At 37.9% G+C, this 22855-nt stretch overlaps 2 pseudogenes across 1 annotated transcript; both read left to right on the forward strand.

Moving 5' to 3' along the window:
- Positions 1-594: 594 nt before the first annotated feature.
- LOC100427482 (large ribosomal subunit protein uL24 pseudogene) lies at positions 595-9579 on the forward strand (annotated as a pseudogene).
- Positions 9580-19595: 10016 nt separating this feature from the next.
- On the forward strand, positions 19596-20482 carry LOC706910 (small ribosomal subunit protein eS1 pseudogene; annotated as a pseudogene). The gene has a single exon (XR_011647.5). The product of XR_011647.5 is annotated as a small ribosomal subunit protein eS1 pseudogene (transcript).
- Positions 20483-22855: the final 2373 nt, after the last annotated feature.

A 22855-nucleotide genomic window follows, 5' to 3' on the forward strand; every position in this document is an offset into this window, starting at 1 on the left:
TACAGGCGTAAGCCGCCACGCCTGGCCGCTTAAGGACTCTTAACACTTGTTTTTTGTCAGTATAATTCCTCTTTGATGTATACTATTTCGGCTACAAGTGATAGACCTCCAACTCAAACTTGCTTAAGCAAAAAGGAGAAAATTTATTGGCTCAAATGCCTGGAAATTCAAGGATGACTCTTGCTTCAGGCATAGCCTCAATTCAGGAGTACAAATCATATCATTAAGGTTAGGCAGTATCCCAACTATGCTAGCCTCTGCTTATCAGTGTGTGTAAGGTTCACATTTTCCTATGCCAAATGGACTCTCTTCGCATGGAAGAAAACCCAAGTGCCCGTATTCCCAAGTGTGCATCTTTATAGCTTGAAATGCAAAAAATAAATAAGCCATTTCTCTTCCAACAGATACACACACTGACATTCCTGACAAAAGGACTCTAAGTTGTCCTGTCTGGGTCATACGCCCACCACTTGCATCAAACACTGTAGGCAGAAGGAAGAGAGACCATAATCACACAGGCTTGGGTCTTCTGCCCATTGCTACAGCCACAACCGGCCCTTCACTGAGACTGACATTTCCATCAAAACCCCCGGCATGAGGGAAGAGCAACTCCTTAAAGAACATGAGGGTTCTGGTGAAATTAAAATGACTGGTATCTGATTCACACGTACTTTAAGGGAAATAATTGTAAGGCCTCCTTTAATTGAGAGAGGGAGGATGTTGACATGTTGTTATTTTCCCTTTTCTAGAAAGCATGGCAGTGGCATAAAGAAGCACCTTTATTAGTTTTCTGATAATAGATGGAATATAAGGAGACAAACACACACTGGCAATAGAACCAAATGCAATTTTCTATAGATAGCACTGGTCTACTACTATCCCAATTTAAAATACTTTCAAAAAATTGCCACCAGATGAACTCTTTATAGCCAGCTTTAGCTTTGAGGGAAATAAAAGAAATCTAATGGCCAACTGATATCCCGTAATGGTTTGCTTTTGTTTGGGATTTTTTATTAACAAATAATCATGCATGCAGCTGTTACGCATTGGTCATTCACAACTCACATTTTTATATGAATTTTCTCATATTCTTACGTGTGTGTGTGTCTATGTGAAAGGAGAGGCTTCTAACAGTGAAGAATGGCCTCTAATTGTAATGGATTTTACTTTTAGGTAAATTGGTAAAAACTAATTTTTACAGCATGACTTTAAATGATTATTTTTCTTAATGATTTTTTTCCAGACAGAAGGTGAATCCAGAAGTAACATAGTACTGAAGCCATTTCACAGCTAAAAGTACGAAAGGATTTATCATTCACTCCTTCCTTCACTCTGTATTGCGGGGCTACCTTATGTCATGCACTGAGCCAAGAACTAGGGATACTAAAAAGAGTAAGACAGGTCCTTGCCCTGGATAAGCTCACAGAGTGATGGAGGAAAATTCAAGAAGCACAGAAAGTGCTATAAGCCACTTATGTTCAAACGACTATTACAGCACAGAAGAGCAAACATCTACCTTTCCTGAGGGTGTCAGAGAAGTCTTTTTAGATGAGATATTTATGGAAAAATAGTAATTTTCTAATCAGAAGCCTAGAAAAGGGTATTCCAGGAAGAAAAAGCAGTATCCACTACTACAGAGCTCTTTGGACTAACTGGGTTACTGGCAGGACAGGGGACAGTAGGTAGGAGTGCCCAGGAAGCTGATGGGGGTAAGATCAGACAGAATGGGATGAGAACAGTATGTCATGTGAAGGAGTTTGGAAAGATAACTCTGGAAGCAGGGAAAAGGGTTTGTGACAGATGAGAGAGACTGGTCACACTGAGACCTTATAGAGGTTGTAGAGAAGGTTTATAGAAGGTTGTAGACAAGGGGCCTAAAGGAAGACAATGAAAGCCTACAGAGACTTCTCCGATTAGAACGGAAACTAAGTAATGGATTGAATGAAAGAGCCTAGGGGGAAGAAGGAATGAAAATATTTCTCATGTGTCTAGTTTAGGAGAAACTAGTTGTATGCAGTTACCGTTAAATATATTAGGGAAAATGAGAAGAAACAGATATAGGGGTAGAGACTGGGGCAGCAATGAACTAGAAGAGAGAACAGAGCTATGATTGCCTGTGCTACTAGGCATTAATTTTGTGTTCTGTGCAAAAGCTCATAAAATAATGTGTTTTAATCATAACATATTACTCTTTGATATATTTTGATTAATGTCACTTATGAAAGTATTCATCATGTCAATACACGTGTTATTAAATAATAGTATGGATCAAGTCATCTATTTCCATATTCCTAATACTTTATGAGAAGTAGAATATTTTGAGTAGCAGTACTCTCATAATATATTTAGTATTGTCTTCATAATTAGTATATTTATTATAGATGCTTTGGGGGAGGGAGATACTGTCTATAAGGTATATGACTGCACAATATTTTGAGACAAAAAAGTTTTGCTGACCTCAACTGGTGATCTCTTTATTAAAGCTGAGAGCTAATACAGTTCATATTTCCTAAGCTCTATTTTTCACGTACAGATGTTTTCATCTATAGGGGTATAACAAACATTAAACCTTTTCAAATGGTATCTTTTGGTTTAATTTGTAAAACTGGAGGACTACGGATTCTGTTGAACTGGGATTAAACTGTGTGCACCAGAAACAATAATAGCTAATAGTTGTTGAATATACACAGCATTTTTCAATGATGAGAAGCATGCTTATCACTATAGTTTAACTTTCACAGTGATCTTAGATAAGGCAATAAAATGTACTGCAAAAGAGGTAACTAAGATTTTTTTTCTTATCAAATGTCAGGTCGCAGGGGGTGGTTTGGGTGTCTAGTCTTATTTCAGAGTGAGTCTTTTTCATTTACTTCTCTTAATGCATTCAAAAGTTGTTAAAGTTTCTTATATAAAAATATGATTGATTGTTACAGTGACAGTAATTGCATTTTAGCAAAAGTAACCATTATAGTAATTTTCTTCAGGGAAGAGAAATCTAACTAACTAAAGTAGCTAGTTACTTCCTCACACATTAACTCTGAAAATTTTTAACATAAAAATACTTTATAAGGGAAGTACAGAGTGAAGAACATAAAATGGCATACAATATTTATAAAACTACTTCCATTAGGTGGCTCACAATTTTATGTAGCTGTTAATCACAAATTAAGTGAAACAAAATGGAGAGAAAAACTAAAATTTCTTTGCTATTGGGTCAATTAAACTAAGTCCTCAATTGAAGCCTTTTAAAAATGACTCTCACATATTTTTTTTCATTTGTAAACTACAGAAGGTAATGATCTTTTAAATCAAAAAGATTTATTCATATCATGGCCTTAGAAGACTGAATAAAATAACTACATGAAGATACTATGATTGCAAAGAAAAAAACAACTATTATACATGTGCATACACAGGGTAATGTGGCATACAGTAACTTGTACATGTTAAATCACAAATGAAGCAGCATTAGCATTTAATTTTATGTATTCCACTGCACACCTGAATACTAATTAGCAACTAAAATAAGAAATGTGTGGTACTGCATGTATTGATAAAATCTCAGTTTGGTAGTCTTCAGACACCAATTTAATATGAATTGGGTACTAGGAAAAGATAGTTTATCATTTTTACAGTTTTGTTTCTAAAATCATTTTTCCTTATTATTGAAAGCAATATACTAATTTCAAAATCAGTTGAAAGTAACTGAAATGCTGGCTAAATCTGGAATTGCATTTTTAAATATTTATTGTTAACAATGTATAGACAGCAGCTGCCATAGGAGTACAAAGCAGAAGCTGCAAATTCAGTATGCAAATGCAAGAACAGTAATTCAAGATAACTTAAATCAATTGAGTCAACTCAAATTTTTCTTTTTTAGTGAGGCACAGAGAACACTGGTACTTTGTCTCTGCCCTTCCTTAACCCTGTTTTTGAAATGGCCCCCAGAACTGCAAAAGAAAGATGTATTTTGAAGACTGAGATACAGGAAAAAGAGTTTAAACTTCATGATTTTCCCCTGGCCGCCTCTATTCATCTCTCTCCATCTCCATTCCTTTGCCAGCCTCTGTATTTAAATTGACCTTTGCACTATCATTTGATTTATTTTTGAAGTTATCGTTATAGAAGAAAATTTCATTCACAAAACCACATTTCTTTAAATTAATACCTTCCTTTATTTTTCTATTATCCCCATAGATTACAGATCCCCTTCCATTCATTTGTACCATTCTGCCCATCTATTGCATCTATAATGCAAACTAGCACTTATTATATATGTCAGGGAGTTCAGTGGGGGAAATTGCAGGGATGTGTGTGTGTGTGTGTGTGTGTGTGTGTGTGTGTGTGTGTTTGCTTTTGAGTTGCAGTTGCAGTCTAAGGATTTAGTACACAGTTGGCTTATTTTAGTCTTTCAGCAAAGTCCTATTTGCTTAATGTATGGCTGGTATCTCATGTATTTATTAGCAGAACACAAAGGTAAAAGGTAATTTTAAAATAATCACAGTAGCAGACATCAAAATAAAATGTTTCAAAGAGAAGGACGCAATAAATATCTACCAAGAAAATCACAAGGACTATATCAGTTAGGATTCTTCTAGTTACAAACAACAGGAAATCCAACTCAAATTTGCATGAATAATAAAGGGAATTTATGGGCTCATATAAGTAATAGTCCAGAAGATGGGAGACTTAGGTGCAAATGATGAGCTCCAGTTCCATTGGGCTGCCATTCTCTCGGTTCTTTCATTCTTTGATTTTTAGGTCTGCCCTTAGGCTACTTTCTTTCCAGGTTGCAAAGCTTTAGCTAGCAGCAACCGGGATCATGTTATTTCTCATTTACATCTCCCAAGAGAAGGCATGTTCTCCTTCGGCCAAAAAAACATCAAAGTCTGAGCTTCATTCTGACTGGTCCAATTTAGGTAATTCTTGAGTCATTTGTAGTGGCAAGAAGGAAAGATATATTGGTAGGGACCAACTTCAGCATGTACCTGGCACATGCTGATATAACCCCATAGGTATATAACATATTGAAATGCTTCTGTACCAGAGGATAAGTAGCCAGTATTCTAAGTTCCCCCCTCTCTCCGCTAAAGTGTTCCCTGTACCAGCATCCCAGCCTGGAATGCCCCTGACTTCTCTACTATCCAGCTGTTAAAAAGTTAATACCTGCAAAGCAAGCATTCATTTGGACCCTGTTACAGCAATGCAGCAGACCCCTCTTCTGCTTGGGTGGATCAGGTACTGGTTGTTAGACATCTTGACAGTCATACAAGCCTTCAGCTGAGGGCAGGACCAATCACACTATATTGGTTCCATAGGGTTGCCATAACAAAGTACCACACACTGAGTAGCTCAAAACAATAGAAATTTACTCTCATTATTGTATAGCCCTAGAAGTCCAAAATCTAGGTGTTGGCTGGGCCATGCTCCCCATGAAGGCTCAGGGAAGAATCCCTCCTCATCTCTTCTAGCTTCCAGTTGTTGATGGCAATCCTTGGTGTTCCTTGGCTTGATGCATAACAATTCCCATCTCTGCCTCTGTCTTTACATGGTGCCTTTCTTCTGTGTCTCTGCCTAAATTTCCCTCTTCTTGTGATTCAGTTAGGGCCCACTGTAATTCAGCATGACTTCCTCTTGACTTGATCACATCTTCAAAGACCCTATTTCCAAACAAGGTCACATTCACAGGTTCTGAGTGAATATGAATTTGAGGGGAGGAACTATTTAACCCAGTACACTCACCCAAGTGGAATGGCTGTTATGCAGCAGAAAAGTAGCAAAGTGATGTTGGGGAAATGACCACAATGTCCACTACAGATACCGGACTCTCTGGGTCTTTGCTCTCCTCACTTACCTAGTTAAAGTCAACAGCTTCATGGTTGAACTGGCATGTCAACTTTTATTTGCATAAGACTTTCAGAGCTGGCTCCCATACTGCTTAACCTCATTTTTAACTCTAAGGCCTGAATCCATGGACTTCAAAAAGTAGATTAGAGAAGGAGGTTGGCAAAGAGTTCTTAAATCCACATGCTAGTTCACACAACATCAGTAGAGTGAACAAGCAATACATCTCATCTGTGTAAGTACTATTATTTTTCAAGTGTATGTAGCTGTGATTAATTAAATAAAAATTTACTTAAAACCTTCTTGCATTTATAATATCTCATTGTCATTATGTATTTTCTCTATCAACAGATAATAGAGAACAATTGCTACTGTACTTTAGCACTCTGGCCTCTATTAGAAGGGCCATGGGATTCAAGTCTGGCCTCTGTAGTGAAGGTGAAAACAACAATGGCTCAAATAAATAGTCATTGATTTCCTTCTTATATAAGAGCTGGAGGGCTGGACACGGTAGCTCAAGCCTGTAATCCTAGCACTTCGGGAGGCCAAGGTGGGCAGATCACTTGAGGTCAGAAGCTTGAGACCAGCCTGGCCAACGTAAGCCATTTCTAAATGACTTATGTGGCTCTGCTCACTGAAAACACTGGCCATCACCTCTCAGTGTTGTTCATTACCCCACTTTTCTGCTTTAGACGTATTTATAAGCCATTTCTAAATTTACTAATCGTTGTTCAAGGCTTGGTTTTTTTTTTTTTTAGAGACTTTAGTCTCTTCGATATGGAGATAATTTTTTGGTCTACTTTCCATAGAAATGTCCTGAAGTTTTCTGACGTTTTCTGGAGTTCTAAGCTTCTTAACCAATAGATATGCAATATTTGTTATTTCAACGAAGCAAACGTCTCACTCTCTAAAAGTTTGAATTGCGAAGTGAGGTGAATATAGATAGATTTCCTCAAAATACATTCCCCAAATTACGTTTCATTATGAGCAATACATTTGCAAGTCAGGTAGTTCCTCCTCATCTCCAGCTTTTCTTCATCCTAATCCTTGTGCTGGTGGGTCTCTTGGCTACGTATACCCATCTTCTGGTATCCACAGTCTACTTATGTGGCTTAAAACCCTAATGAACATTTTCTCTTCTTAGTCTAATAAGCATTTTAATCTCAAACTTAACATATCTAAATCCACACTTCTGATCTGTCCCTCATTCTCATTTCCAAACATGTTAATGTCCCAGTCTTAATCTTTCATTTACCAACGACTCCAGTTTCTTAAGCTAAAATCTTTAGAGTCATCCAGAATTTTATTTGTCTCTTTTTTCTCACACCCTACAAAAATCCTTCAGCCCCTATATGCAAAATATATCCAGATTACAACCCCTTCTGACTGCTTCCTTTGCTACCCACAACTCTGATTCAAGCCACCACTACCACTTGTGTGGATCACTACAGTAACCTCCTCATTGATCTTCCCTGCCTCTGTTCTGGTCCTTCTAGCAGTATCTTCTCAACAGAGGAGTCAGACTGCTTTCTGGTTAAACCATAGTCAGATATTATCATTCCTCTGCTCAATCCCCTCCATTCAGAGTAACACCCAAAGTCCTTACACCGCCTCCAAGGTGCCACATGATGGGGCCTCTGCTATCTTTCTGGTTGCATCTCCTACTCTCCCCAGACACACCTGCCTCTGCTTCAGGATAAAGTACTTGCCATTGTCTCTTCCACCAAGTATTCAAATGGTTCACTCCCTCCTCTCCTTCAAGTCTCTGCTCAAATGTTACCTGCTCCTGGCACAACTTGTTCTCCTACAATGGTGATCATCATTTGATATACTATATATTTCACATGTTTATATTGTTCAATGTTTGTCTTCCCCAGAAGAACATAAATTCTTGTATAAAAGTAATATTTGTTAAATAGTATTGGTTTTTTCGTTTTGTTTTTTGGGTTTGTTTGTTTGTTTTTTTGCTTCGAGACAGGGTCTCCCTCTTTCACCCAGGCTGGAGTGCAGTGGCTTGACCATGGCTCACTGCACCTTAACCTCCCGGGTCAAGTGATTCTCCTGCCTCAGTCTCCTGAGCAGCTGGGACTACAGACATGAGTCACCACACCTGGCTAATTTTTAAATAATTTTTGCGTGTGTGTTTAGATGGGGTCTTACTGTACTCCCCAGCCTAGTCTTGAACTCCTGGATTCAAGTGATTCTCCTGCCTCCACCTTCCAAAGTGCTGGGATTACAGGCATAAGCCACTGTACCTGGCCTATTCTAAGTTTTATTTACTACATATTTTCAGCTCTTAAACCTGTACCTGGCATAAAGAAGAGCACAACAATATTTGACGTATGAATGAAAGTATATTTTTTAAATTTTTTAAACATAAACCTTTTCACAAAAATAAATAGGCATGCAAATATCCCAAATAAATTTAAAAGAAACTCATACCTATAGAGTGCCAACCACGTGTCAGGCTCTGGGTAGCACTTTACAAGTATGGAATTTTCATAGCAGGTCCTGTGTGATTGGTCTTATTATAAACACTTACCGACGAGATGTTACATAACTAATTTTAGAAGTGGAAAAAGTCAGCACATGCGTAATATGCTCAAAGTCTGACTTATCTGACTCCAGAATCCATTCTTTTAACACGCCTCTTTGAAAACAAACAAACAAACAAAAAAACGCGATAACAACAGCAATAAAAAAAGATGGGGTGGGGCTGTATGCGGTGACTCATGCCTGTAATCCCAGCACTTCAGGAGGCTGAGGCGGGTGGATCAATTGAGGTCAGGAGTTCGAGACCAGTCTGGCCAACATGGTGAAACCCCGTCTCACTAAAAATATAAAAATTAGCCTCACGTGGTTGTGCATGCCTGTAATCCCAGCTACTCAGGAGACTGAGGCAGTCTCCTTTGAACCCAGGAGGCAGAGGTTGCAGGGAGCTGAGATTGCGCCACTGCACTCTAGCCTGGGTGACAGAGCGAGACTCAGTCTCAAAAAACAAAACAAAAAACAAACAAACAGATGTCATCAAATTTTTGTGTAAAAGAGTACAGCTAAATGCCTAACTAGGATTCCAAGTGTGTGAAAATTAGAAACACAAATTTTGAAAAGGAAAAAAAAAAAACTCAGCAGGCCGGGCAAGAGACTGAGTGCAGATTGGAATGGAACACCTGTACAGTCAAGCAGATCAAGAGATTCTGGCTAGAGAAAATACTCTGAAAACCCTATCTTCTCTTCTCTTGTGTGGCCATCACAGAAGCAGTAGTAGCCAAAACAAAAGCCAGTCCCTTTGTGACATGTGACCAGAGCAAGAACTGGAAAAGTCATTTCAATGCGCCTTCCCACATTCACAAGAAGATTATGTCTTCCCCACTGTCCAGAGAGCTAAGACAGAAACGGAACATTCAATCCATGTGCATGTAAAACGATGATAATGTACAGGTTGTCCAAGGACACTACAAAGGCCAGGAAATTGGCAAAATAGTCCGTGTTTAGAGGAAGAAATACATGATCTACATTGAATAGATGCAGCGGGAGAAGGCTAATGGCACAACTGTTCCTGTGGGAATTCACCCCAGCAGGATGGTTGCCACTAAGCTAAAACTGGACAAAGAGTGCAAAAATATCCTTGAACCAAAAGGCAAATCTCACTAAGTACAAAAGGGAAAGGACAAATTCGAGGAAGAAACAATTCAGAAGATGCAAGAGGCCAGGTGCAGTGGCTCACGCTTGTAATTACAGCACTTTGGGAGGCCGAGGCAAGGGTTGCTTGAGCCCAGGAGTTCCAGGTTGCAGTGAGCCATGATCACGTCACTACAGTGTAGCCTGAGCAACAAAATGAACCCTGTCAAGAAAGAAAGAAAAGGAAGAAAGAAAGAAAGAAAGAAAGAAAGAAAGAGAGAGAGAGAGAGAGAGAGAGAAGGAAGGAAGGAAGGAAGGAAGGAAGGAAGGAAGGAAGGAAGGAAGGAAGGAAGGAAGGAAGGAAAGAAAGAAAGAAAGAAAGAAAGAAAGAAAGAAAGAAAGAAAGAAAGAAAGAAAGAAAGAAAGAAAAGAAAAGAAAGAAAGGGGAGAGGGAAGGAAGGAAGGAAGAAAGAAAGGAAGGAAGGAAGAAGGAAATAATCTTATATACAATTTTTATTAAAAACTGCTAAAATATATTTTTAAAAATCTTAGCCCTATTCCTGTGTACACCTGCTACCCCACATTCCCACTACTCAAAAGGTAGAGGATGGTTTTAAGTTCTTACTTAGTGATTTGATATCAGTTTGCACCAGAAGAAAGACATAATCAAAGACTTCCAGGAATACAAGTAGGGCCCTCTTTATGAAAGAGTTCTCCTCTCTTTGTCAATTATAAAACAGTAGAAAGGGCACTCCTTTGCCCTGCTGCTGACCATGTGAAGAAACCTGAGCCCGGCTCTACCTCTGTTCTTCTGGAAGTCTTCTTTACTTTGAAAGATGCATTACCTTTGAAAACAACTATGTTTTAAAAATAATCCAAAAAAGGAAGAAGAAAGAGGGCAAATGTAATGGCACACCCTAGATATAAGGAAATGTTCTTGGGAAACATTTGCAAGTAGGTACCTGAAATTTTTTTAAACCACATCAATAAAAGAAGAGATTATATGAATGACTTTTGAATATTGAAACTTCAAGTATGTTGGCAAACAAGAAGGCCCATAAAATAAGACAACACCCTTTCTAACTTCCCCTAAGGTCTCTAGCCCATAAACAGACATTCTACAGGAACATTTATAGAAGAAATTTCTATTTGGAGCCAACAGAAGCCTCACAATTGCCAGTATCTCTCAGACAATAACGACAATAATAAGTGCCTTAAGATTTCAATTCTTTATGTTATCTGATCTGAAGTTTCACTGGTTTTATTTCAGAAGTAGTGTCTAGGAGAAAACTAAAATGTATATAAAAATCTGGGATTTTAAAAGCATTTTATACCTTGGCTTTCTTTAGAGAATTTTGTAGAAGACAGACAAAATATTAAAACCATAGCTGAAACAAGGCAATAAATTTGAATTTACTAGAGCAAAGTCAGAATTTTAGTACCAATAGTACAAATCTACATATTCACACATTCATTTCTCTATTGTACATATTTTATATAACACAACTGTCCAATATCCATGCTTATGTTTTCTCTAACAATTAGAAACATGGCTTGAGATGTACTGCAAATGAAAATATTCTTCAACATACTAAATTTCACATTACAATGTCTAGCTCAGTACTAAGACTTGGGTGACAGCTGCAGCTTTTCAGAAGCTAGCATTTAAAGGTAGTAATATTCTAGGAAGCACTTAAAGAAGACACATTGTCCCCATCTAATTTAAGGTAGAGAACTGTATATATATATAAAAAAAAAAAACTGGCAGAAATTCAGCAAACAGAAGCCTGTGTCTCATAGCAAAAGACAGTTGGACAACTTCTTCAAAAGATAGTAAGATATTATTTAAGTCAAACATTTATTTCTCTACTTACTAGGAAAAATTAGATTATCTCATCAAATCCAGTATGTGCCATTTTTTAAAATTACATGCCCATAATTAAGTGGTTGAGTTCACCTACATATTTGAGCTAACATATCAAACAAAGAAAACAGGCTTGGCCACAAAGTCAATAAAAGTCAAATAAAAGGCCAAACTAAACAGATGAGACACCATGCCCTGAAGATCAACAAAAGAGATCACTGTTAGGTGAGGCAGGTTTAGAAACTTTTGGCAAGGAGGATTTGCTGTGCCCATCACAAGCACAAAGCAACTCATTCAAGCTAGTTAAACACAATCGTACTGCAAGATTGATGGATAATTGATTGCCTACAACTGAATTTCTTTTTTTTTTTTCTTTTTTTTTTTTTTTTGAGACGGAGTCTCACTCTGTCACCCAGACTGGAGTGCAGTGATGCTATCCTGGCTCACTGCAAGCTCTGCCTCCCGGGTTCACACCATTCTCCCACCTCAGCCTCCCGAGTAGCTGGGACTACAGGTGCCCACCACCACGCCTGGCTATTTTTTTTTTTTTTTGTATTTTTTTAGTAGAGACGGGGTTTCACCGTGTTAGCCAGGATGGTCTCGACCTCCTGACCTTGTGATCCGCTTGCCTCAGCCTCCCAAAGTGCAGGGATTACAGGTGTGAGCCACTGCTCCCAGCCGCTAATTTTTCATATTTTTTAGTAGCAACGAGGTTTTGCCATGTTGGCCAGGCTGGTCTTGAACTCCTGACCTCAGGTGATCTACCCACCTCAGCCTCCCAAAGTGCTGGGATTACAGGCATGTGCCACCGTGCCTGGCTGAATTTCTTTTACCATACTGTACTAAAGTTAAACTCCAATAAGCCTTACATAGACAGCCCAGAGATATTTTTTAAACTTTTGGTAATAACAGAGTAGTAACAAATAGGTAGTTTTGTATTTGTTAATTTTGTTAAATAAAGAGAGGGAGATATAAATATACACACACACATATATATATATATACACACACATATATATATATATATATGAGATGTGATGGCAAGAATGACGGCTGATGTTAAGATAATAATGCAGTATTCCTGTTTTAATACAATCCTCATTCATGTGTATCCCTCCTAAAATAACTCTATACCTTTTGAACACCTGTCATCACGTGGTCTAGTCTAGGGTACCAAAGAATCCATAATATAACCATATTTGCCATTTCTGGGATTTGTCAGAAGAAACCTCCATTCATTAAACTTTGCAAAGCACAATTTCTTCTCCCTCATGGCATTCATCAGGATTCTTCCTGCAGGTATTACAATTATACACCTAGAAAACTCAATAGACTTGACTAAAAAACCATTTAGCAAAGTATTAAGGCACAAAATTAATATACAGAACTCAAACAATAAACAGTACGAATATGTAATGGAAGAAAGGACCCACTTACATAGAAAAACAAAATAAAATACACAAAAGTGTAAGGGACTTTTGAGAGAAATACAAGAAATTTTGAACAAAGGGAAGATGTACCTCTTCAGTGGAGTTAACATCCAAAAAATATCAATTCTTTATCAGCTAATTTATCATTTCAACATGAGCCCCATAAGAAAAATATTGACAGTGGGTTTTTGTGAAACTAGGCAAACATCATAGAGTTTATAAAGAAAAATAATTTACCAAAATAAATCAGGAAAACTCTGAGAAAAAGAAGCAGAGAGGGAATTAGCACTATCTGATATTAAAACATATTATAAAAACCTAAATACTTAAAACAGTGTGGTGTTGATTCATCAGTACACAAATTGACCAACAGAACGTTATAGAAAGTCCAGAAATAATTCCAAAAGCATTCTTCAATTCAATATATGATGGAGACAGCATTTCAGATCGGTAAGGAAAAGATGAACATTTTAAAAAATGATCATAGACTATCTGAGGGAAGAGATGTCTTTTTTCCTATTTAGATGGGTACTTTCTTCCATTGTATATTCATACTATTTGTTGTTTGATTTCTGCATATTAATTTTGTGCCCCAGTACTTTGCTAAAGAGTTTTTCTGTCAAGTCTCTTGAATTTTCTAGATATGCAATTATAATATCTGACAGGAAGGATTTTAATGGATGCTGAGAGGAGGCATACTCCAGTAAAACCAGTATAAATTTCAAATGAATCAAAGATCTATACATAAAATACAGACAGCATATAAATATTAGAAGAAAGCACAGAATTTCTTTTTAACATTGCAGTGGAGAAGGGAGTTATATTTGTGACTTAAAATTCAGAATTCATAAAATACAATAGTAAATTTAACAAAAAAGCTATGAACAAAGTCAAAAGATAAACGATAAATTGAGAAACTCAAATCATAGACAAATACTAATCTCTCTAACTCATAAAGAGCTACTAGAAACTAATATAGCCCAATCATATAATAAGAAAATCAGCAAAAATATGTATATTCAAGTCATAGAAGAGAATGCAAATGACTTGTAAACATAAATAGATGTAAACATACATAGATGATCAAGTTCACTTAAAATAAAATAAATACACGCTGAAACTACACTGGAATACCATTTTTTTCAGATTGGTAATGGTGTAAGAGCTTGATCGTAGGAAAACAGACCCTCTCATACATTAGGGACAGCTGAAATTAGACAACTCTGATGGAAGGAAATTTTGCAATATTTATTAAAACCAAAATTGCATATACCCATTGATGCTGGATTGTACTTCTAAGGAATTTATACTTACAGATATACTTGCCCACACGTGAAATGACTAATGTGTGACTGTATCCATGCCAGTATTGTTTGAAATTTAAAAGATGTTTTAAATGTTTGAAACAATTTGAAATAACTCAAGTGCCCATCAGTAGGAGAATGGTTAAAAAGTTATTGTACATTTACAGAGTGGAGTACTACACAGTGGTATTTTTTAAAAAAAGAATGAGGACGCTCCCTAGTATTGAGCCTCAAGATGTATTGTTAAATGTAAAATTAAAAGCGGTGTATAAAATAGTGTATATTTTATGCTGCTTTTTGTAAAAAGTGAAGGAATAAGACTGTATATTCATATTTTCTGGTGTATGTGTAAAGAAACTCTGCAAGAACATTTAAGAAAATAATAACAGTGATCATGGTTGTGTGTGTAAGAGAGTTGTGCAAATAGTATACAGAGTGAGAGCAACACTTTTCACTGTGCCTTTTAACTTTTTTTTTTTAATTTGAACTATTTGAATATATGACATTTTAAAGAAGGGGTTTGAGTAGACTGTTTTAGCCAAGAGGAGATGTTCCATCACAGACTTAGTCACAAGCCAAACCATTTGCTGTTAGGGAGAGTGGGAAGTCAATTAAAACTACCTTCTTCATTGACAGAGGACTCCTTCTAAAAAGTACACCACTAATGCCACACTTTGGAAAGAGAAGTAAGTAACATACATTTTTATTTATTTTTGTGGCTTTACCTAAAAGAAAGGGAGTTATGACCAAATACAATGTCTTCTTAAAGTTTCTCTTTTTCTTCAACTATTCTTTTTTTACGGGGGCAGGGGGTGGTGGGACAGAGTCTCTCTCTGTCGCGAGACTGGAGTGCAGTGGTGCGATCTCGGCTCACTGCAACCTCTGCCGCCCAGGTTCCTCGATCGCTTGACCTCGAGATCCACTCGCCTCGGCCTCCCAAAGTCCTGGGATTACAGGCATGAGCCACTGCGCCCAGCCTCTTCAACTATTATTTATTTATTTATGTATTTATTTATTTATTTATTTATTTAGTGACGGAGTCTCGTTCTGTCGCCCAGGCTGGAGTGCAGTGGCGCCATCTCGGCTCACTGCAAGCTCCGCCTCCCAGGTTTACGCCATTCTCCTGCCTCAGCCTCCCGAGTAGCTGAGACTACAGGCGGCCGCCACCACGCCCGGCTAATTTTTTTTGTATTTTTAGTAGAGACGGGGTTTCACCGTGTTAGCCAGGATGGTCTCAATCTCCTGACCTTGTGATCCGCCTGCCTCGGCCCCCCAAAGTGCCAGTATTACAGGCCTGAGCCATCGCGCCCTGCCCTCTTCAACTATTCTTAAACGTTTTTTTAAAAAACCACTCCTCGCCTTCCTGGTAACGTTAGTGGTGGTGTTTCGTTTGAAAAGGAGTCTTGCTCTGTCACCCAGTCTGGAGTGCAGTGGCACGATTTCAGCTCACTGCAACCCCCGCCTCCCAGGTTCAAGTGATTCTCCTGCCTCAGCCTCCCAAGTAGCTGACATTACAGGCACCCACAACCACACCTGGCTAATTTTTGCATTTTTAGTATAGATGAGGTTTCGCCATGTTGGCCAGGCTGGTCTCGAACTCCTAACCTCAGGTGATCCACCTGCCTCGGCCTCTCAAAGTACTGGAATTACAGGCGTGAGCCACCGCGCCCGGCCGTAATCTTTTTAATGTTATTTTGAAAGCTGAATTTTCGTCTATCTTTGTTGATTTTGCCATTGACGTGGGAAATGATTTCAGTTTGTCTAAAGAACTTTAAAGTTTTCTCATCAAGGTGGAAACATTGTTTTAGTACAAACTTGTCAAATGAAAAGTGTAGTGGAAAGGATTGTTTCTCAAACTGAATTTATGTGTTTCTTTGTGCTTAGGCTCACCTTGTATGTGTCGCCTCTGATTTCACACTCTGGTTTCAGACTAACATTTTACCAACTTAATCAAGGTCACTTTTCTCTCCTCTAAGGTATTAATTAACAAGCCACCCAGTTCAGCTCCCTGTAACAATATGTTTTGAATTCTTTCATCAGGAAATTAATGAAATATGAAAACAACTACACTCATCACAGCTTTGCACTATCATTTGATTCATTTCCTCTAGAAGCATGGCTGTAACTGACTACTGTTCGGCTGCAAATTTGCCAAATTGTTCAACTACCTAGAAGTGAGGTAAACCAGACTGTACTATTTTAGTTCTTTGAAAGCTTCTTCCCTCTTCTCACAGCTGCTGCAGCTGCTAATACTTCACCATAAGTAGAAATCCTTAGACCTCAACCTGCCTAGATTGAAACTGATCCAATCTTCTGTCCACGGGTTTCACAGAAGAATGCAGCATAGGGTAACTATGACAACACTAGTTTGATTAAAGAAAAGTAAACTCCAATAATCTAGAATTCCCTTTAGCCATTGTTTCAAAGGGGAATTTATCATACTTTGCATTGCAACTTGGCGTATGTGGTAACAATAATATGAAAGAGCTACTGCTGGAATTAAAAGACTTACATGCAATCCATTTTTCTTTATCTCCCCTCTGCCTCACCACTGTTTTTTCCCCTTGTGTTTCAGTTTGGTTTCAGGACTGTATATAGAATAAAGGGCAGATTGATATTGGGGGAAAACCATTTTAATACAATATGGTGACCAAAAATGTTTGTTTAAAAAATAAACATAAGCAAGCCAGGCTTGGAGTCTCACGCCTGCAATCCCAGCAATTTGGGAGGCCAAAGTGGGTCAGGAGTTCAAGACCAGCCTGGCCAACATGGTGAAACCCCATCTCTGCAAAAAACACAAAAATTAGCTGGGCATGGTGGCACGCACCTGTAATCCCAGCTGCTCAGGAGGCTGAAGCAGGAGAATCACTTGAACCTGGAAGACAGAGGTTGCAGTGAGCCGAGATGGTGCCACTGCCCTCCAGCCTGGGCAACAGAATGAGACTCTGTCTCGAAAACAAAAATAAAAATAAAAACATAGCATATTATAATAATTGTAGTAGCTAGGTGGTAAATCCCTAAAGGTTTAATATACTCTCCCTCAACTTTTGTGTATGTTTAAAACTTCATAACAAAATATTAAAATCGGTAAGCATTAAAGTACATTCTCATTCTCTTTTGCTGTGGTGCAACTTATCAGATATCCTCTGAATTACCCTTTGCCTCATTCGCCCAAATTGGATTTAAATCCAGAGACAGGGATTAAAATATAACTGAGGTAAAATGTGCTGTCATTTTATTGTATTTGAGAATATAATGGGGAAAGTACAGAGATAATAGCAAAGTGATAGTGATCCCTGAATGCTAGAAAATGGGGGCCACTCGGGCAAGTTGTTGATGTTGATTCTGTATGTTTAGAGACAGGGAGGAGAGAACATGGTGAGGGGTTACACAGGGTTGCTGTGAGGAAATAAGGGTTTAAAGAAACTCTGAATTCAGACAGTCAAGAACACGAGGGGAAAAAAAAAAAAAAAAAAAGAAGAACATGCTCAGAAGGGGCTGGTAACTAAAGGTGGAGCTCAGGAGATCTCCGGATATTTTTACATTTCCAAAATAAAGGAAAGAAGGCTGATCATGAGATATCTGTGGTTTCAATCCCAATGGCTCTGGATAGGCTGGACACTCAAATGGCTACAAGGATTGCTGTTTTAATCTGAAGCTCATCCAGGCAGAAAAGGACCCTGCATCTATAAGATACAGTTTTTTAAAGAAAGGTTTATTTGCCCTTGGCTTGAGAATGGAAGTAGAGTGAACTAGAAAGGAAAGTGATGTCACGAGTTAGGATTCAAGGGGAGAATTGAGATTGCTTAAGAGAGGTGGTTTATGGCTTTCAGGCTGTACTGAGCTAATGAAGCAACATACAGCAGTAACTTACCTCATCTAGCTATAGTTTGTCCCTGAGATTGCCCAAGAGGATAGTAATATAGTTGTGGAATTGTTCAGATTGTGTGTACTATATTTTGGTGAATATAATGGAAAAGGCATGCTCCGGAGAGGAAAAGGACTATCAGTCTGTAGAGAGGTATTTGGAAAAGAGATCCCTCCTGGCTTGAATCTTTAAATGGTTGAAAGGTAAGCTTTTGCTTAAGATGAAGGTCAGATAAAACCTAGGTGAAGTTGCTTTTTGTTTGGGATTTGAGAGTGGTGTTTCATCAAGTATTTAGAACCTACTTGCAAAAGTATAAATAAATTTCTCAATTCCCTTATTCTCTTTATAAATAGCAATTTCTCACTTATGTGCTATTCTTCATTTGCCTGAAAAACAAAATAAGGCTTTCTAGTATCTATCAACAAATACTCAGTAGCTTTGTGGGTCCTGCTTTGTTATTCCCATTTGTGATCTCAGAATTTATCTTGAGAATATCCCTTTGAAACTAGCCAAAGATGCAAAGTTGGAATGCCCATTACTTAAGAAAACATGATTAAATTCTAAGTCATCTTCACAAATCTGATTACCTTTAATAGGGGCAAAAGCAGATTAAATCACTTAAAAGAAATAGATGTCATAAATTTATGTAAGAAAGCAGAATATTATCTAGTGTCATGATGTATCAGAAATAAACAAACAAACAGAAACCTCTACATTGACCACTGACCAGGTCTTAATCAGGGTACTGTTTTTCAGGAGAAATCCTTGTAATGTAGATGAAATGACAAGGCAAAGATCTCTTCTGAAAAGGAGAAATTCAACCAATGTGTCAAGGTTTACTAAATGACAGGAGGAAAGCTTAAATGAAGTAGAGAAAAGATCACTAAGTTAAGAATAGAATCTAATAATCTTCAAATATCTAGAAAGGAATCATAGAATTGTGATCAATCATTCTACATTTGAATATAAGGCAGGGAAAGAGCAAGTTGCAAAAATACTTACTATTATCATGGAATGACTTCCTTATCATAAAAAGTATGTAAGATTGTAGTGAATAAGCATTAAGAAATCTCATCAAAAGACATGCTTAAGTTGGGATTAGGCACGGTGGCTTACACCTGTAATCATAACACTTGAGGAGGCTGAGGTGGGAGCATTGCTTGAGGCCAGAAGTTTGAGACCGGCCTGGGAAACATAGCAAGACTCCATTTCTACCAAACAAACAAACAAACAAACAAACAAAAAAGCTGGGCAGTGGCACGCACCTGTAGTCCTAGCATCTCAAAAGGTGGAGGCAGGAGGATTGCTTGAGCCCAGGAATCTGAGGCTGCAGTAAGCTATGATCACACTGCTTGCACTCCAGCCTGGTAACAGAGTATAACGCTGTCTCATAAGGAAAAAAATATATATGTTTAATTTGGATGACAAATACCCTTCTGTCTCACAGAAAGCATTAAAAGGAAGTTCAAAATTCTTTCTATCCCTAAAATCCTAAGATTATCTGTAGAATCAAGAATTAATATTGTTCTTTATGAATGACCTAATAGAGATTCTGAAACCTCAGATACCTATCAAATTTTGATAAGTTGGTGACTAATAATATTCTAAAGAAACTGACATGGCAGTAAGTGTGGTAGAAAAGCATAATAATCCTAGAGCCTTTCGGCTCTCTGATCAGCACCATGGCGGTTGGCAAGAACAAGCGCCTTACGAAAGGCGGCAAAAAGGGAGCTAAGAAGAAAGTGGTTGATCCATTTTCTAAGAAAGATTGGTATGATGTGAAAGCACCTGCTATGTTCAATATAAGAAATATTGGAAAGACGCTCATCACCAGGACCCAAGGAACCAAAATTGCATCTGATGGTCTCAAGGGTCGTGTGTTTGAAGTGAGTCTTGCTGATTTGCAGAATGATGAAGTTGCATTTAGAAAATTCAAGCTGATTACTGAAGATGTTCAGGCCAAAAACTGACTGACTAACTTCCATGGCATGGATCTTACCCATGACAAAATGTGTTCCATGGTCAAAAAGTGGCAGACAATGATTGAAGCTCATGTTGATGTCAAGACTACCGATGGTTACTTGCTTTGTCTGTTCTGTGTTGGTTTTACTAAAAAACGCAACAATCAGATACGGAAGACCTCTTATGCTCAGCACCAACAGGTCCGCCAAATCCGGAAGAAGATGATGGAAATCATGACCCGAGAGGTGCAGACAAATGACTTGTAAGAAGTGGTCAATAAATTGATTCCAGACAGCATTGGAAAAGACATAGAAAAGGCTTGCCAATCTATTTATCCTCTCCATGATGTCTTCGTTAGAAAAGTTAAAATGCTGAAGAAGCCCAAGTTTGAATTGGGAAAGCTCATGGAGCTTCATGGTGAAGGCAGCAGTTCTGGAAAAGCCACTGGGGACGAGACAGGTGCTAAAGTTGAACGAGCTGATGGATATGAACCACCAGTCCAAGAATCTGTTTAAAGTTCAGACTTCAGTTAGTGTCAAATAAAAAGTGCTATTTGTGAAGAAAAAAAAAAAGAAAAAGAAAAAGAAAAGCATAATAATCCTAGAGTAAGACAATCCTGACTCTTTCCTCACAAATCTTATGACTGTCTACATCTGAATCTCCACATTTGGAAATTATTACATTTGAAATCCAACTTCAAGAGTTGTACAAATGATAAGATAATATATGTGAAAAGTTTAAAAACCATAAAGCATTGTAAGCATGTAAGTTTTTGTTAGTAGTAGTAATACTGTTAGAAACGAATCATTCCTATTTCTCAGTGACACATGTGTGAATCTCTGTACTATGAGTACAAAGCCTTTCCTCTCGTTGCACAAAACTATGCAAGGGAATTTTTTTTTTTTTTTTTTTTTTTTGAGACGGAGTCTCGCTCTGTCGCCCAGGATGGAGTGCAGTGGCCGGATCTCAGCTCACTGCAAGCTCCACCTCCCGGGTTTACGCCATTCTCCTGCCTCAGCCTCCCGAGTAGCTGGGACTACAGGCGCCCGCCACCTCGCCCGGCTAGTTTTTTGTACTTTTTGGTAGAGACGGGGTTTCACCATGTTAGCCAGGATGGTCTCGATCTCCTGACCTCGTGATCCGCCCGTCTCGGCCTCCCAAAGTGCTGGGATTACAGGCTTGAGCCACCGCGCCTGGCCTTATGCACGGGAATTAATCCAAGAATTAAAGAAGGGCCTCAAGGTTAATCATTTACTTTTATTTGTTTTTAAAGTTGTTTTTACAAGAATATACATTCATACAACAAAGTTCACAAAGTGTATTTTCAAATAATTTTAATAAATGAATATACCTGTGCATCCACCATTAAGGTCAAAATATAGAACATCACCAACATTCTAGAATGTTAACTTATGTTAATACCTCCTTCTCAAAGATAACTACTGTTCTGATTTTCATTTTAACTATCTTAGAAGTTCACATAAATAAAACCGCACAGTGTGCACTCTTTTGTGCCTGGCTTCCTTGGCTCAACATGTTTCTATGAGATTCATCTATGCTGTTGCACGAAGCAGTTGTTCATTCTTTTATTACTATAGGCTGTTTCAATTTAAGAAAACACCAAAATAGAAGCACTTGTGGAATGACAGAGTAAGGACCTCCGAAAATGTCTACCTCTATAAAAGCAAAAAGAACACTAGTAAAAATGGTCACAATTAACTTTTTCAAAAGTCTGGAAAGAAACAAAAAATTTACACCAATCTGAGTAGCATTAATTAAAATCACAACTGGATTTTGGTAAAAACAGTGAGTTTTGTGGCATTTTAACTTGACATTTTACCATAGTCCTCTTCCCACCCAAATCCAGGGTAGCTTTGAAAATCAGCAGACTTGCATCATGTTTTGTAAAAACCACCCTAGCAGTCACTGAAGTGGGAAGAAGGGTTTGGAGTTCCAAATACTCCTCAGTGAGTTGTCAGTATTCGATCTGTCTGGCAGCTCCCTGGAAAAGCTCTTTTCACAAAACTTGTCATTTTTACCTGACTCAAGAGTTCACTCAGCAAGGAGAGCTCTATCCAGAAGACAATTTTCAGAAGCATTCAATGACAATTGTTTGACATTATAGCTGCCTAGGAATTTTAGCCAAATAAGAGGTTTGCCAAAAAACTTTCAATGGAAAATCTGGAAAAGGAGATATGCATAGTGGATTTTAAAAAACTCCAACACATTCCTTGAAATGTAGAAGGCCACATGCATGCCCCAGAAAGTCCTGGCAAAGCTCTATTCTTTTATCTCTTGCACAATTTGAGGCTCTGTGCAAGTAGGAAGTGAAGGTTGAGGAAGGTTTATAAGACACCTGAACACTGAAGGCATGTTCCAACACAAACACACATAGAGCCTCTGGGCAAAATCTGGGAGATTTATTATTTCAAGGCACTTAAGAAAATCTTCCTCCAATCATTAGCTGACCACTAAGCTAACCAAGCAGAGACTTCAGTGGCTACATGCAACAGAAAATACAAATTTTACAGAATTAGTCCAGGAAAGTCACCAAACAAAAAAGAACAACAATAAGCAGTAACAACATTAAATGCTGGAGGGAGAAATTCTGATTTCTGAAGTTACCACATTATATTATACCAATAGTCCAGTTTTCAAAAATAAAAACATGTAAGACATACAAAGACACAGGAAAGTAGGTCCCATACACAGCAGGGAAAAAGTAATTAATAGAAACTGCCCCTGAAGTTCCCAGATATTGAGCTTTCTAGGCAAAGCATTTAAATCGGCCACTAGAAATATTTTCAAAAACTCAAAGGAAATATGGTTAATGAACTAAGGAAAGCATAAGAAAGGTGTCTTATCAAATAGAGAATATGAAAGATATATAGAAGTTACTTTTAAAAAAAAAAAAGAACCAAAGATAAAATTTGTAATAACTAAACTGAAAAATTTATAATAA

Source organism: Macaca mulatta, chromosome 12, assembly GCF_049350105.2.
Source record: "Macaca mulatta isolate MMU2019108-1 chromosome 12, T2T-MMU8v2.0, whole genome shotgun sequence".
Taxonomy (NCBI): Eukaryota; Metazoa; Chordata; class Mammalia; order Primates; family Cercopithecidae; genus Macaca; species Macaca mulatta.